Source organism: Protopterus annectens, chromosome 6.part0 (assembly GCF_019279795.1).
Source record: "Protopterus annectens isolate FY-2018-M chromosome 6.part0, PAN1.0, whole genome shotgun sequence".
Lineage (NCBI taxonomy): Eukaryota > Metazoa > Chordata > Ceratodontiformes > Protopteridae > Protopterus > Protopterus annectens.
The window spans coordinates 1,850,159,299-1,850,177,170 of record NC_056737.1 but is presented as its reverse complement, the minus strand read 5'-3'; the positions used below and the strand labels follow the sequence as shown (position 1 = coordinate 1,850,177,170).

The 17,872-nt window shown below is 39.1% G+C and overlaps 1 protein-coding gene across 4 annotated transcripts in view; it reads right to left on the bottom strand.

The window, feature by feature from the left end:
• MYO1B (myosin IB) overlaps nucleotides 1-17,872 on the bottom strand; it is a 2,891,345-nt gene that overhangs the window by 322,743 nt on the left and 2,550,730 nt on the right. The gene's annotated exons all lie outside the window — the stretch shown is intronic.

Below are 17,872 nucleotides of genomic sequence, written 5' to 3'. Positions count from 1 at the left end.
CTTGCCCAGATTACCAACATTCAAAATGGGGGTGGGGAGTGGCATAGACTACAGCATCCAAGTACACCATTCCGCTAAATCCACACGGCACGTATTTCCCCACAGATGTTGTTGCATTTATCTCCCTTCTCTGTACTGGGAGTTGTAATGTATCTGTGAGACTTAATCCTGTGAAGGAGGCCCAAGGGGGGGAAAAAACTCAATGATCTTCAGCAAAGATTCACTGTTTAGCAGCAGATGTTCATGACCTAGTGGACTTTCAGAGGTCCCTTTCCAAACTTAATTTTTAGTCACTGCAAGTTAGGATGCCCTTGCAAGGAACCCAATGCCAATATCACCACTGCATATGCAATAAAAAATGTTAGCAAAAGAATCAAAGCCAGTATTTAGCAAAAAAATAAAATGAACCATTTGCAAACTTTGCAAGAATATTGCTCAGTCCATTACTCTTAGATCTAATGGTTAATACAAAAATCTGCTTCTACAAAAAGATGAATATGGAGTTTTACAACAGACATATATTCATTTCAATACACTCCAGCCTAGTACCCACTCAGCTTGATTATTTACATATTTATCTTTCAAATCACATTTCTGCAGTATGTTAATCACTGCATTTTTTTGCACCATACATTGCACACTAATGAATAATTTCATAATTATCATCAGTAATTAAATGAAATTTTATTCTAATAAAGGACTTTTTCAATCTTTCAAAATAAATTAAAATATATGTATAATGAAAGACAGCATTTTACCTGTTGACCCTGCACCACAGGGCTTAGAGAGTAAGTAGTCTTGTTACAGTATGTAATGACTCAATAAAAATATTGTGACAAAACTGACAAACTTTCAGCACTGTTATACTGAAAGGAAAAGGAAATTATTCTATCAGACACACTCTACAGTGTAAGAATAAGACAGCAAATAATGAACACACATGGAAATTATTTAATAAACAATGTGTTGCTTTTCTACAAAAAAGCTCAGAAGTAAAATACCTTTAAGGTTCATTACAGCTGCAAATTTTTATAGTGCTATACATGTATTTTACTAATTGCTTTTTCTAATCTCTTAATTTATTACATAAACAAGAGCTCAGGTCAACAAATAATATGCTGTCTACAAAAAAGGGCATGCAATAGCAAAACAGCCATGGAACTTCTAGATATTGCACCAACAACACATTTTAAACAAGTGGAGCCTATTCACTTCCCCCACCTAACCTTCAGCAGTTCTATCTTTAACTAGCATTTCAATGGTAAGCCACATCTAGCTTGTCTAATACAGCCCATGAAAACAAAAAATACTGATTTAACTTCTATTGTGTTGAACTGTACTGAACAAAGATATTGTAATTAAAGAATATTAATAAGACAGAAATCCATTTACATAACTTTGCGCTTCTCCATTTCTAATATTTTAATGCGATTTACATGTCTTTTCTTGTTGTAATAGAAACAGCAATTACATTGTTTCCCTTTGCTTTTGCAGGGGGCAAGCCCTTTGCACCCCCTTGTGGGGGTACTGCATTTCCCACACCCCACACCACTTGGATATACCAACTCCGGCTTACACACGACACAGTGCTAGTGTAATGCTACATGAAACAATACCATTAATTCTTCCATAAAAGGAAGGGTATATTTTGAAATTGGCATGCTATGTATATTAGCCCCTGGCCATCACCCATACAATGAATGTAGATGAGCAGCTGAGTTAAGCAGCTCTTACTACGGAATGTTCCAATGAACTTGTTTTAATAATCAAACCTGTTGCAAATGCTGCTCATCTACAATCAATGTATGCATGACATGCCAGTCATGCCTCATTTCATATTCAGGTTCGCTCGTCAATCATTTGGACCACGCCCACTCCTGCGTGAAACTGAAGCTGAGCCAGTACAGTACAATATCTCCGGTTTTTCATCAACATGCATTTTCTGAACAATAAGAAGTTTAATGTCTGCCATTATGGGCCCACTGTAATCCTCAGTGATTTACCACACACACACACACACACACACACACACACACACACACACACACACAAATAAATTACAAGGGATAGAGCAGAAATGGCAAAATCAATGAAGTTCCGCAAAAATAAATAAATAAATAAATTCTAAACAGTTGAGCGATATGGTTGCCACTACCGCTTCTCTTTTTGTCTATCAACAAAATGCAAAGCAAAATCTATAAAATGCGTAGGACAGTGAGTGGCAGAACAAAATCTTATTACTGAAACTCTAACAAGGGTCTCAAATGAGTAGTAAAGAAAGAGAACAGCCCAGCACAGCATCATGCAGAAGTGCACACTGGCCAGGAAGCATTTACCTCCAGTAAGTAGGAGGATGGATATGAAGAGATAACAGCATTTGCTTTCTTCCTTACTGACATATTCACATGCTCTGTGATATGGCAACTGACTTAGGTTTCCTACTTCCATTAAGGGATCCTGCATGGTCAAGTAAATCATAACCCTCACACAGACCTTGCAGACTTTTACAGGTATTGTTGGCATCACAGGTGGGATTTCATCTGCTGCACTACAGGGCCAATTCAAATAACGTTTTTTTAAGCTTACACATTTATCATCATACCCATGCCAGCATAAACAACAAATACGTACCTGCCAAACTGCCTAACCTGTTAGGAAACCTTCTACTACTACTAAATCCTGGGATTTCCTCTTTTGCAGTTTAGCAATATTTTTCTTTTGTTCCCATGTGCAGTACCGTACACACCTTCTGTCAGTGCAAGCCCTGGCACACATTGGGCAAAGACAGAGGATGTAGCTCCTGTACTTATAAGTCTGACCATGAACAAAAATATAACATATAAATATATATATATATATATATATATATATATATATATATATATATATATATATATATACACACACACTTGCCTGACTTACATCCATCCACAGTCACTGAAAGCAAAAGCCATCCAAACCCACTAGGATGGTGGGAAGGTAATAAGCACAAACTAGAGAAGGCTACAGCAAGTTATTCATTATATCTGCCTTTGGAATCCTTATGCAGCTGGTAATTGTTGGAAAGAGCCCAAAGCACTAAAAATGAAACTTACTGAGTTGCCAGAGTAGAAGAATGGCAAAAATGCAAAGACCAAACTCTTGACATCAAACTTCACGCAATAATGTTTGGTGAAAGTTGCTCCACTGCATAGAGAAATAAAGCTCTGACTACAGCCCAATCAACCCAGGTTAGATTAGCGGCTTGGGTGACCATAGCAGCAGCAGGGAGGATGGGCAATTCCATCTTGGGGGGGGGGGCATGTGCATGGGCATACAAAGTGATTTGGGCTTCCTGGTGGAGGCTGGGAAGCAAACTGGGAAGTGCTACATCTGAGGGGTGGGGCAGCTTGTCATCAGCTCTTTACAGAAGTGGGGAATGTATACAGTATGCCCACTGCACAACTTCATGGGGCTTGTCAGGGCACATGTCAAGGACAGGAACCGCGGTAGGCTTAAAATAAACTCCCCAAGCTGGAAAACAGACAGCATGATCCCTCAGGGCACCCTAAAATTCCTCACTGGCCCCAGCCCTAAATTCTGTGTTAGTCTGGGGGAGACCCAGCAGAGGACGAGAGGCACTGGGATGGCTGCCAAGATCATGGTAGACAAGGAAAAGGAATGCAAAAAATAAAAACATACATACATAAATAAAATAAAGCTTGGTGAAGGTATAAAATGAAGACAAGATGGGCACTGCAAAAAAAGTCTACAATGGAGACATTCTTGGAAACAAATCCAAAAAACATCTATGCCACAGTCAGCCTTTGATAGAAGTATTTTCCAATGTGTGATTTACTATATGATGGCAAAACACAACACAGGTGACAAACCACTTAGGGTTTGCTTACAAACTGGCAGCTCAACAACTGCTCAGTCTGTTTTTATGTACTTGTTGTGTAACATGTTAATTCTTTTATATAATGTAAGTGGTTTAGGTGCCTATGTTTTTAAGGCATTTACATATTTGATTGGTTTTGGTTGATTGGTTGTGTTTTATTTAAATGGGGAGCATGTGTTTTATTGTGAGTCTGATGAAGCAACTGTGAGGTTGTGAAAGTGCTTATACAATAAAATACTTTGTCCTACAGCCTTGGTGATTCTTTCCGGGTTTTTTTTGTTTTTACAAAACCTTAGATATTGTTGAAGGACTGCAAATTGAACATCTTGAGAGATGCTCAGCATCATTTATACTGCTAATTATATGATAAAGCATATGTTTTCATATTTTTGTAACTATCTCAATAAAAAAAAATGAAATTTATTGTTGTCATGTGAAAGCTTATGTCTCATTAACAAAAGTGTTTTAACAATATATGTCTAGGTTATATACTTTCCAAGATATGACACTTTGTAAAGTTTAGCAAAGATAAATTTTGGGATTGTAGGGGTTATAATATATTATAATTTTTATGGAAAGTTCATGAAGTCAAGACTTCACTCCTTCTCTGAATACATATTCTCCCCATTCTCAGATAAGAATTTACTTTCAGAACATGAAGTTTAACTTCTTTGAAAGACATAAAACAGTCATTGCTGCCAATAAGACAACAGCAGAAGTTAAGTGCACCTCTGACAGACTAACATCTTTAAAAAATGTTAAACATTTCAGTCTACCTTCTTGGCATGACAGTAAGAAATGCTTTGCAGCTTTTAAAGCTGTTTTAACTTTTTGCTGCTGTACTGTGATGGCTGCAGAGAATGATCTAGCATGAGACTAGAACATAGCAGCAATTCTGAAATCAGTGCATAACTAAATGTGTTATGCACCTCCTTGATGTCAGAGAGAGACAACATCTTGTCTTCTTCCAAATTTTGGAGCTCAATCAATGTGTGCTCCATATACCTCATCATACCATTTTTCTCTTTTATTCTGACTCGCATACTACAGCTAATTTTCATTTTAAACACTCTCTCATATTCTTCGAATTCTACCACAATCAATATTTTCATCCTTTTCTATGTACCTAATATTTTTTAAAAATCTTCATATTTTAACAGCTGTCTTTCTACAATAATTTCCTTTTCATATCTTAGCTTTAAAATTCAAAAGAAATGTAATGATGCAAAGTATATCACAAGATTATCGAAGCCCAAAACTTTCTCACTTTGATTAGATAAAATGTCTTTTATAGAATTTAATCTAGACCTCTACTTAATCCCAAAACTAAGCACCAACAAGTCCTTTCCTTTAGCTGCCAGAAATATGAACACACTCCTTATACACTTTAATTTTTCTAACACCAAGGAATGAATCGGATATACTTTCTTTTAAAATGTTAACTTAAAAGCTGTTCAGAACTGAATTCTCTTACTTCTCACAATTTCTTTTTCCACTACTTATAAACTACTTCCCTACCCCAAAAGTCTATACCTAACAGTTCAACAATAAACATTTCTAGTAAAATAAATCCCTCCTAATTTTTTATTTATTTTATATTACAATTGTTTACCAGAGTACTGTACCGATCTGAGTGCAGGTAAGTTTATCACAACGTAATAAAAAGAGGAAGTTATGCACAATGTAATGCAGTTGAGGAAGAATGAAAATGGACAACACACATGCCTAGTTATGGTGAGTACATACCTTATAAATCTGATGTTGTCCTTCTCATTCTTCCTCATTTACTGGACAGAGTCCCCAGCTATGTTGACCTTTGGTGGCCCTCATGGAAGGATATTCTGGAGTACTACCGAACCAAAGGAGGCTCTATTTCTAGATATGATGTTCAATGTATAATGTGAAACAAAGGTATGAGTCTTAGGCCATGTAGCTGTGCTGCACAAACGTCATTAATAGACGTTCTTGACCAAAAAAACAGAAGTAGTAACTATGGATCTAGCTGAATGAGCTTGGGGAGGTTTTCATAATGTCATACCCTTCTGAGAGTAAATCCATAAGATATAGTCTGCAATCCATTTAGCTAAGGTAACTTTAGAAACTAGTCGGCCTAGGCGATTTGGAGAGAAAAATACAAAAGACTGGTCTGACTTTCTAAACTGTTTTGTCCTGTGAAGGTAAAAACACAGTTGTGTATGCACATCAAGGAGGTACAGCATGTACTCTCCTTTACTGAAAAAATCTGGAATGAAAACTGGCAAGTGAATGGATTGGTTGATATTATTTTCGGAAGCCACTTTAGGTAAAAAAGAAGGGTTAGTCCGCAGGGAAACCTTATCTTTATGAAAAAACAATGTAAGTTTTTTTTTTCTGAATAAGCCTGGAGTTCAGATATTCTTTTTGCAAAAGTAACAGCTACCAAGAAAATTGTCTTCCATGACAGAAATTTTAGAACAGATTTGTCTGACGGTTCAAATGTTTTTTATGTTAAACCTTCAGGTAATGGCAGTAAGTCCCCAAGCACCAAGGGATCCTTTATCTGAGGTCTTAGAAGAAAAATGCCTTTCATAAAGGCTTTACACAATCTAGGGGAAGCCAAGGAAAAAGATTTACTCCTTGTGTGGAAATTTGAAATTGCTGCCAACTGAAGTTTAACTGTAGAGGAATGAGCACCATCTTTGAAAAAAGTTGTCAAAAAATGAAGAATAGCAGAAAATGGTGTAGAAAAAGGATCAATCTCCTTATCTGATACCCAAGTAGAGAACCATTTCCATTTACTTTTGTAAACTTTTTTTGGTAGAATCTTTTTGAGGAGCCAAAATCTCACAAACTGAGGTAGAGAGCCTGGACTGTCTAACTATTACTGGAAGTGGAGAAACCATGCAGTCAGCTTCAGGGCCTGAATATTGGGGTGTTGAATTCTTGACGAGTGAGATAGAATATCCCGAGTAGGCTCCAGTATCCATGGAGGATGACGAAGATGAGACTGTAGAAAAGGAAACCATTCTTGCCAAGGCCAGAAGGGGGCAATGAGGATTACTGAGCTCTTCAGCCTGCTTGCTTTCTGCAAAAATCTTGGAATCAGGCGCAGCGGAGGATAAACGTAAAGGAGACCAGAGGGCCAAGCATGAAGAAAAGCATCTCTCACCGACTCCCCCAGACAGGAGATCAGAATGAAGCACTTTGTGCACTTGTTGACAGGGGTGGCAAATAGGTCACAGCAAGGTTGGCCTCAATGCCTGAGGATCACATTCGCTATTGACTGATTGAGAGACCACTTGTGAGGCATCAGAATGGACCTGCTTAGTTTGTTCACAAGCACATTGGTTTTCCCCAAGATGTGCATTGCAATTAGAAAGCAGTCTGATGAGATTGCCCATTCTCAAACCATCATGCCCTCTCTGCAAAGAGGATAAGATCAGGTTCCTCTTTGCTTATTGATGTACCAGACTACAGACATGTTGTCAGTCTGAACTGCAACAGTCTTCAAGGGAAGCGTGTCTTAAAATGCCCGCAGTGCTAAAAGGACTGCTCTCATCTCTAGGACATTGATATGCAACATGGTCTCTTGAGGGGACCACATGCCTTGGACAGTTCTTCCCAAGTAATGCCCTCAACCCCAGTTGACAGTCCATGGCCACTGTGGTTACTGGGTTTGGCAGAACAAAGGGTCTGCCCAGAAAAGGATCATCAGAGTGTATCCATCAGCAAATATGCTGCTTGCAAATTGGGGTGAGTTTACTTGAAAAGACAAGGGTTGATAGAGAATGAACTACTGTACACCTAGAGTCCACTGGAGAACTCGCATAATGAACTGTGCAAGAGGGAGTAGTATTATGGCAGCTGACATCAACCTAAGTGCTTGAAGCATTAATCTTGCTGGAGGAGATGGATGAGAAAGGACAACCTGAACCTGGTTTCTGATTATAAGTAATGTGGTGGAGAGGTAAAGATGCTATCTGTGTTGTTGCACCCAAAACTGTCCCGATGAATTCCAGGCTTTGAACTAGTGCAAGTTTTGATTTAGCAAAATTTATCATAATGCCCAAAGTGTTGCAAATCTGGAGCAATTAGTCCCTGGTATGTTGTAATTGATGCTTTGAGGGGGGTGGTGAGGAGCCAGTCATTTAGATATGGAAACACCTGGAATCCCTTCAATCTCAAGTGAGCTGCAACTACTGCCATGCATTTGGTAAACATACTGGGGGCTGTGGAGAGTCCAAAGGGCATAGCTCTGAAGTGGTAATGACTGTCTCTCAGCCAAATGAAAATGTCTTTTGGATGGTCTGTCTATTTTGATGTGAAAGTATGCATCCTGAAGATCTACAAAGCACATCCAATCATCCATGTGCAGAAATGGCAGGATGGACTGAACCATGACCATTCAGAACTTTGGTTTCTTTAAATTCTGGTTCAATATGCTTAGATCCAAATGGTTCTGAGGTCCCCTGGTTTTCTCTGGCACTAAAAAGAAGCATGAATAAGTTCATAATCCTATCTGGTTGGGTGGGACCCTTCTGGATGACTCTTTTCCTAGCAGCTTTTGTATTTCTTGTGCTGTGGCCTTCCTCTGACTTGGTGGAACATTGGGAAGTTTCTTCCTTTGACAATGCGGAACAAAGGAAAATGGTATGTAATAACCTCCAGATATTATTCTTAGCACCCATAAATCTCTTGTGATGTTTGTCCAGGCATTTAGGTGCAAACAGAACTGATCCCTGACTGCCTCCAGAGTTGGACAGTTGGGCAGCATTTCAGGAGCTCTGATAGGGCCTGTCTGAAAAAGAATCTCTAAAGTTATGGTTCTGCAGGTCTCCTCTACCTCTAAGGCAATACTGACCATTAAAATTACCCCCTCTGCCTCTGGAGGAATTGTCCCCACACAAATCTTGGAAAGGTCCCTGAGATTTACAGGACCACACCTTAACACCTCTCTGGTTCCTACAGAAGGTCCGTTGAGCTGTAGAAAACTTGGTTCCCACAACAGACAGGGTCTTTCCTTCTTGTCTGCTACGGGTAAGCATATCTTTTACATATGGCCAAAAGAAAGAAGTGCCATCATATAGGGCATTAAAAAAGGACATTTTAAAGGGCTCCACAAAGTCACATAGTTGTATCCAGGTGTGTCTCCTTATTGCAATGGTTGAACTGTATTCTAGTGAGGTCTGTTCAGCTGTGTGAGAGATTAACCTCCTCGAAGTGTTTGAAACAGATTGGCCAGTTGAGAGGAAGTCCTTTTGAAATCCTCAGCAGACATGAACTCTGAGAGAATATTTGATAGATCTTTAGTCAAATCTCTCTGAAGCCTAGTAAAATGTGCCAGGTAATTAAACAACCTCAAAAAGAAAGTAGCTGAGGTGAACACTAACTTTTCAAATCTGTCCAATGCTCTGGGCTCCCTGATAGGTGGATGGCTAGAAGAGCTCTGTTCTGCTAGCTCTTTCTTATTGGGTGCTACCACCACCACAGCATTAACTGGGACTCCTTTCCTCCAGTGGGGTCTGTCTGCAGGTGGAACCAAAAACTTGTCACATCCAGGTGATAGGCTCGACAGGAAAGGCTCGAAAGTATCTGTATCATTCCATGCCCGGTGGGAAACCAAAACAATAAATTCATGAGCCGGGGGGGGGGGGGGGGGGGCACCCGACATGTAAAGGGGCCAGAAACAAAACCCTCCAAAAACACCAATTCTTTGGGAAAGGGGGTTTGAGATGACCAACCACCTTTCTGCTTCAGGATCTCTAGAATATCTCCAAAGGAGATGTCATCTGGTGGTGATCTGGGGGATCCCTCTCCATCAAAATCAGTGTCTTCCATGACAGACTCCATGGGGGAGTCTATGTATCTCCTCTTACACATTCTCTTCTGGGGCAACTTTTCTGTGGGATGTTCTGGAGAGGTGTCAGAAGTCAGGGGAAGTTCCTCTACTGGAACTAGCTGGAGACTAATCCTGTCCCTGTGCAACAGGTCTGACCAGCTCAGAGCCTGGAACCAATGAGAGAAAAGGGGTAGGTTCCAAAACATGAGAAGATTGTTCTCTCTAGGAGAAACCCCCCCTTCCACCACCTTGAAGACTGAGGGACCAGAAGAAGTCCAAATCCAGTCCCTCAGAACTAAAGCTTCCGAAGAAGGTAGATCTAGGCCACCCCTGGATCCGAGCCTCGAGGGGAGAATCAGATCCGAACTGTCTAGTTCAGAAGCTCTGACTGGAAGGGAAGAATCCAACAAAACTGGAGCTGAACCTACCCACTTGGATCCTACACTGACACTTCGGCTCAGAGACCCACTCTAATCCAAGGTTATCCAAGCAGAACCTGTCAGGGAAACAGTTGGGGTGGAGGAGGCAACTTTCCTTGGATCTTATGCCGAGCGTCTCTGGGTTCTCATATCCTAGGGCTCAGAAACCACTGGACAGATCAGAGAGGGAACAATAATAGCCTTAGATGTGACAGGCATGCTCATGGATCAAATAGGGGATGGAGATTTTAATACCACCATCTGGATCTGAACTCTGAGAAACTTTTGTATCATCCTATCCACATCTGCTACCGAAGATCTTCTGGAGGACCTAGAAGAAGTGGTGGATGGGTGCCTTGAATGCATCCTAGGAATTTGGAAAAGCTGAGCAGGCAAACTGGGTGAGTATTCCAGAAGGAACTACCTGGCTTCAGATCTGATGACTTAGGATCCAAGAAAAAGTAGACCCATGTGTATACACACACACACACACACACACACACACACACACACACACACACACACACACACACACACACAGTGGATATAAAAAGTTTACACACCCCTGTTAAAATCCCAAGTTTGTGTGATATAAAAAAATGAGACCACAATAAATAATTTCAAAACTTTTTCCACCTTTAATGTGACATAACCTGTACAATTCAACTGAAAAACAAACAAATCTGTTGGGGGATAAAATATAAAAAATAAAATACCTACAATATGCTGGCTGCATAAGTGTGCATACCCATAAACTTAATACTTTGTTGTGTGTGCACACCCTTAAACTAATACTTTTTGTCTTCTTGGGTAGGAGTCTATCAGCATGGCACATCTTGACTTGGCAATATTTGCCCACTCTTCCTTGCAAAAGCATTCCAAATCTGTCAGATTGTGAGAGCATCTCTTGTGCACAGCCCTATACAGCTAACCCCACAGATTTTAAATTGGATTTAGGGCTGGGCTCTGGCTGGACCATTTCAAAACTTTAATTTTCTTCTGGTGAAGCCATTCCTTTGTTGATTTGGATGTATGCTTGGGATCATTGTCACACTGAAAGGTGAAATTCCACTTTATCTTCAGCTTTCTAGCAGATGCCTGAAGGTTTTGGGCTAAAAGTGAATCATATTTGGAACTGTTCATAATTCCCTCCACCTTGACTAAAGCCCCAGCTGAAGAAAAGCAACCCCAAAGCATGATACTGCTGCCACCATGCTTCACCTTGGGGATGGTGTTCTTTTGGTGATGTGAAGTGCTGTTTTTGCGCCAAACGTACCTTTTGGAATTGTGGCCAAAAAGTTCAACCTTGGTCTCATCAGACCATAACACATTCTCCCACATGCTTTTGGGAGACTTGGATGTATTGTTCTGCAAATTTTAGCCAGGCCTGGATGTTTTTCTGTGTAAGAAAAGGCTTCCATCTTGCAACGCTACCCCACAGTCCAGACATAAGGAGAATATGGGAGATAGTTGTTACATTTTGTACAGAACCAGTACTTGCCAGAAATTTCTGCAGCTCCTTCAGTGTTGCTGTGTGTCTCTTGGCAGCCTCCCTGACTAGTTTTCATCTTGTTTTTTCATCAATTTTGGATGGAAGTCCAGTTCTTTGCAAAATCACTATTGTCCCACTCTCCACTTTTTGATGACTGTCTTCACTGTGTTCCATGGCATATCCAATGCTGTGGAAATTTTTTGCACCCTTCTCCTGACTGATACCTTTCAACAATGAGATCCCTTTGATGTCTTGTAAGCTCTCTGCAAACTTTGGCTTTTGCTTTAGCAAGCAACTGAGTAAATGTCAGAAAAATCCTACTAGGACAGCTGAACTTTATTTGGGGTTAATCATAGTCTCTTTAATTGATGGCAGGTGTGTACCCAAGAAGACCAAATGCTGTAATTAAATCAAAAGGCACTTCAATAAAGTATTAATTTAAGGGTGTACACACTTTGCAACCAGCGTGTTGTGCATTTTTTTATTTTTTATATTTTTCCCCTAACAGATTTGTTTTATTGTGGTCTAATTTATTTTATATCACAAAAACCTGGCATTTTAACAGGGGTGTGTAAACTTTTTACTTTTTATATCCACTGTGCGTGTGTGTGTGTGTGTGTGTGTGTGTGTATATATATATATATATATATATATATACATACATATATATATATATATATATATATATATATATATATATATATATATATATATAAATATGGGTTCACTACATAATCGCGAAATTTTGAAATATCGAATTTCAAAATCTCGAGACTATGTAGCCGAAACCCCTAAATGCCGAAAGACCAGAAGCACGAAATTCAAAATACCGAACGTACAGCATACATACAGCACACACATACACACACATACACCCACACACACACACACACACACACACAACTGCCCCCCACAATCAAACATATCATCTTACACTACAGATAAGCAGGAAGCCAAGCCCCCCTGCACCCCCCATGTGGGGGTTGGCACCCCCCCCACATACCCTACTTAAATATACTAACTCCGAGATCGCACAGACAGACACAAAAGGGAAATTCACACCCACACATTTTACAGTCCCTCACACACATCACAGTCACAACACACACTGACACACACTAAAGCCCCTAACCAACACACACATAGATACTTACCTGAACTTCCACCTATCCATCAACAAACCGCAACACCAGAAGCGCTACTTCAATATCTCCGAACATCGTGATTTTGAATTTCACGCTTCTGGTCTTTCGGTATTAGGGGTTTCGGCTACGTAGTCTTGAGATTTTGAAATTCGATATTTCAAAATTTCAAGATTATGTAGTGAACCTATATATATATATATATATATATATATATACACATACATATATATCTAAGGGGAAGAAAGCAGTAAAAGACTGCCAACTATGGTAAAAGCAGAAAATACCCTAAGGTAAAGGGTTAATGAAAGAAAAGTAATACCAACAATGGTAATGGAAAAAATGTCTGCTGTGAAAACAGTACAGAAAAAAGTCCCTAATGACCAGTGACAACTAGAGGGAGAAAGAAGGATATAAACAAGAGTTTAATCACAGAAAAACTGCTGAAATCACTCGAGAGTGGACCCTATTTCTGTTCATGAAGGCAGCAAACGAGATCTGAAGAAACAGGGATCGAGTAGGGCTTTAATGGGTAGAGGGAGGAACTCGAGAGTTGGAACTGAAGTCTGATAAATGAGGCCAAGTTGGGATCCAAAGATTGGATCCCGACACATAAATGAGAAAGAATGAAAAGGACATCAGATTAATGCATGTTTTCACTATGGATTCAATTTAAATCTGCTGTTTCAAGGTAGCTTAATTAAACAAGAAGGTAAATGAGAGAAAAAGAGAAAAAAAAGTATGAGTGATTAAGGAGTGAGTGAGTTAGAATTTCAGCAGGGTAATCAGGATGACTAAATGCAGATGAAAAAGTGAATACTAAGAGCTTCAGAGATTGAGCCCGATTCCAAAAGACTTGCTCTTAGAGTAAGTGACCACTTACAGTGACAGCAGGCTGACAGCAGGTGTTTTGGAATCATAGGGTTGGGAGGGTGGTTTAATGGCTAAGGTGTTTGTCTTACAAACACAAAGTGCAGGGTTTGAGTCTCACAAGGGATAACTGGCTAGGCTTAAAATGGCTCGCAAGGGTGGTTAGCTTAGTACTAAACTATGAACCTATGAACCTATGGTCCCTGTAGTAAGCTGTTTATAGATAGGCCTTTCACAGAGTCACTTACACTGAGAACAGGTCTTTCAGAATCACGTCAGACTTAACACTGAGAGCAACTCTTAGAATCTGGCCCTGTACAACTGGGTGTTTCTCAGGTTCAGTTCTATATTCTGTGTATAAGGGAAATTCTGTTAACATAGGCTGGTAGTGATTTCTGGAGATCAGGGACTAGTGTGGAGAAAGCATGACTGATAAAGTGTACTTCCGTTGCAGGTGTAACCAGATTGGGGATGGATGCTAGAGATGTCTTAGTTTATACGATGAGGTTTTAGAACACAGTCTGTAAGCTAGAACTGAGAATGAATCAGGAGTAAGGGATTTATACAGCAGGGAGGCCAGCAGGAGGTCATATCTTTGACAAAAAGCCACTTAGCCTTAGAGAGAGTTGTGCAGTGATGCTCTTGATGAGATGAGTTTGTGATGAAATGGCATATTTTGCTGGAGGTGATTTGTCAGACGGCTGTATTTTTCTTTGATGCTGTTGCAATTATGGACAGTCTGTATTTTAGCAGGCCAAAAAGACTTATTTTGCCTATGGCTGCCCTTGCTAGGAGTACCATATAGGTGGAGAGACTTCTAGCCCAGAAAAGAAGATAATTAATTTTCTTGTTTTTTTTTTTTCAATGTGGTTCAGGAAATTAAGAGTAGAGTCAACACAGATTCCCAAGTATTTGAATAATGTGGTTATTTCTATGGGGGAATTGTTTATATCAGCAATGTAAACTGTACTGGGAACTTTGGCAATGCCAGGAATGTGTGACAGGTCGAAAGGGAGTTTTATAATGAATGTGCAGAAATGAAGAGGTGGGCAGGGATGGATCCTTGAAAGATGTCTTTAAGGAGTGGTGCTTATTAGATGAGGAGATTCCAAATTTCAGTTTAGAGGCTCTATTGGAAACAAAGTCTTTAAACTATGGTAGGGATTCTTTTCTACTGCTAATTTCTATTACTTTGCCTAATACCAGTGAGCTGTCAATAAGACTAGAAACTTTTGTTAAATCTACGAAGACTGCCCCAATTAAGTTTCCTTTGTCCATGTTGTTCAAGATTTCATAAATTAGGGTCCAAAGAGCTATCAGAGACAGCCCCTCCCCTACTGAACCTATGTTCCTTTTTGGAAAGAAGATGTTATTGCTGGACAGTCAGTCATTACTTATTTCTCAAATGTTTCCAAGTGTGGGAAATACACCTCTCAACCATTTAGACCAAGAAAATCTGGACAAGGCCATAAATACTGGGGTGGGGGTGGGGGGGTAAAGGCCCTAAAATAGGGACAATTTTTAAATATTGCTCTTACAAACTTAGATGATAGAATAGCGTTTTGCTTTAGCATGAAGTTTCTGAAGGGTATGAGGTACAAATCTGAGCATTCTGTGAAAATTTGTATAGCTGAGAGGTATGGTGGGGACTGAAAGTAATACAAGGGTTTTCTGGTGTCTGCCATGTAAAAATATGTGTTAGGTCTTTTTTCCAGATGTTGGGCATAATGTTGCTTGTTAGACATGTTAGATAAGTGTGAGCAAAAGGAACGGTTAGGAAGTACTTGCACAAATGGATGAACCAAGAGTAGATGTTGTTGGAGTCAGTGGGAATTTAATCTAGCAGTTTTTATATATTTGTGTCTTGTGTGTTTAAACTGGAAGGAAGACAGGTTGGTGGTGGGAAAAGGAGGTAGAAGGAAGTATAGACTTTTGAAAAAAAAAAAAAAAACAGCCAAAGGGCACAACAGGATGAGCCCTTTCATCCTCATTGCTTAACAATGGACTTTATCATGATAACAAAACAATCATATGATTAAAGCCATGTAGGTAATGTGGGTAGAAGTGAAAAACAGATAAATAAAAACATATACTACCAAAAAAGTATGTGACAATATTCCATCATCCCAAAAAATCAGTAAATTACTATTAGTATAAAATTGTCAAGTAAGAAATACAAATTAATGACCTATTTTCACTGTTTACCTACACAGTGGTCAACACATTTTTTATGGAAATATTTTATTTCAACCAGAAAACACATATAAATCAAGTTTTATTTGCCATAAAACTTCTTTGTGGACTAATATATTCTTCCACCAACTACTCCTTGGGTCTCTAGTGATCTCTTCTAACATAAAAAAATGGTAAAATTAAGACAAACGAAGGAAAACTTCTACTGTGTTGTTAGAAACCTTTTTTGGAAATACTGCAATAGTGTTTGTAAGATTGTCTATGTGGCCATTCAGTTTTCCCAACTTACAAGTGTTAAAGGGCTTACATACACTGATATACACCACACCTGTAGTTTGGGAGTTGCAGTGTTCTAGGCATTTTATAACTACTGAGGATATTTCTGATAGTTAAGTCTACCCCTCATAAATGTGTGAACATCATACACAACTGCCACACTTAGTCATGCCAGTGCACACCTGTGTGTGTGTGTGGAACACTAAAACAAAACTCTAACATTCCTTTTATGTTGTTTTTAGTTTTACATAAAAACTAGATTCATTACCCAGTTTTTTGGCAAAAGGTTCAGATCACAAGATGGTACCCAATTTTTTTATAACTACCACTACAAGAGGAATACGGGAGAATCATAGCCTTATTAAAATTCCTATTACTCTGTGTGTTACTTTGTGTTTTAATTGTCCCATAAAATTACAGAAAACTTTTATTACTTCACAAATAATATTAAAAAGAAGGACATGGATGCTAGAATAACTATCTGTTTTCATTTATAGTTAATATATTCTTATAAACGCTGTCCTAAAATAAATTCTCATGACTACCTTGCACCTTGTCTGTAATATTTTCATTACTATTTTATACATTACAAATCTCCAATCCAAGTCTTCAGTATTCAATTTCTCTTTCCTCTTTTTTCCTTAAGAATTTTTATTCCATGACTGCCTTCCCTCCCAGGGACTGATAACAGGGTAAAGGCAAAAAGAAAAAGATAGGGAAGTGTTAAGTGAAATACCATCACTGGTTGAGATTTAGCTGAGTCTAAAACAGCACCTGCTGTTAAAAAGGGTAATTAGTAGCAGATTTAAAATAATGCAAGACGACTGTATTCATTAATCGGAAGAGGTTAGAAAAGACTGGGAAGCGACAATGGAGAGCCAATATACCAAGGAACAGAGGGAGGACATTTATATGGCTCCCAAATATGTACAAAATCCAGAAAGATTAGTATTTCTGCATGATGTATTTGTGTACATATGTTTATATGACAAGCAGACTTTTTCAACAGAAAATACTTGGTGTGATGAGAAAGACAGAGGTAATTGAGAACATGTTTTTTTGGGAATATAATGAACTAGAAGATTTAAAACATTCTCTTCAGGGTACTTTGTCAAAAATGTAGGACGTACCAAATTATTGTAACTAAGCAAATGATACTTTTGAACCAAGACACAGAAACTTAAAACTTAACTGCTTAGACATACAAGGCCTTAGTTTAATGCTACTGACTGCCAAAAAGCAATTACTAGAGACTCACTATGCACTTTGTGGTGTCCAGATGGCATCTAACAATCAGAAAAGATAGAGTTGGTTGAAGACTTTATTTTTTATAAAAGCTGCAGCAAATAATCTCTGGTTTCAGTAACTGATTATCTGGTCATCGCAGTGAGGAGCCAATCATCCAAGTATGGGAACACTCTGATCCCCCCAAAGTTTCAGATGGGCAGCAACTACCACCATGCACCTGTTAAACACCTTGGGGGTGATGTAAGACCAAAGGGCAAGCCTCTGAACTAAAAATGATTGGTCACTATACAGAAGACTATAAATCTCCCGGATACCCTTGCTATCTTGATGTGGAGGTATGCATCCTAATGATCTACTGAGCACATCCAATCATTTGCCTTCAGACATGGCAAAATCACATGCACAATGACCATTCTGAATGCGGCATTCCTTATGTGAAGTTTTAGGCTGCTGAGGTCTAACATGTACCAGAGAACTAAAAAGCATCTTGAACAAATGCCTGACCCTTTCTGGTGTGGTGGGACCTCTTAGATG